Source organism: Geospiza fortis, unplaced genomic scaffold (assembly GCF_000277835.1).
Source record: "Geospiza fortis unplaced genomic scaffold, GeoFor_1.0 scaffold685, whole genome shotgun sequence".
Lineage (NCBI taxonomy): Eukaryota > Metazoa > Chordata > Aves > Passeriformes > Thraupidae > Geospiza > Geospiza fortis.
The window spans coordinates 242,218-242,646 of NW_005054662.1; the positions used below are offsets into that span (position 1 = coordinate 242,218).

At 55.9% G+C, this 429-nt stretch overlaps 1 protein-coding gene across 1 annotated transcript in view; it reads left to right on the plus strand.

Moving 5' to 3' along the window:
* Window positions 1–429, plus strand: part of UPF1 (UPF1 RNA helicase and ATPase) — a 19,361-nt gene that overhangs the window by 8,655 nt on the left and 10,277 nt on the right. The window lies entirely within an intron of this gene.

Below are 429 nucleotides of genomic sequence, written 5' to 3' on the forward strand. Positions count from 1 at the left end.
GCCTCAGCAGCGGCACGGGCAGGGCAGCGCAGAGGGACTGGCTGTGGGAGCGCAGCAGGGAGCAGCACTGAGCAGCCACATTGCCGGTGCAGGCACACCACGTTTCCCTTTCCATCATACACACCTGGCTGGCTGCATTTTGTGATAGCCCTGCTCATTTGGGGTTAGTCCGCCGGTGCAGGCACACCACGTTTCCCTTTCCATCATACACACCTGGCTGGCTGCATTTTGTGATAGCCCTGCTCATTTGGGGTTAGTCCCATTCATTTGGGGTTAGCCCTGTTCATTTGGGGTTAGCCCTGTTCATTTGGGGTTAGCCCTGTTCATTTGGGGTTAGCCCTGTTCATTTGGGGTTAGCCCTGTTCATTTGGGCTCAGCCCTGTTCATTTGGGCTCAGCCCTGTTCATTTGGGCTCAGCCCTGTTCATTT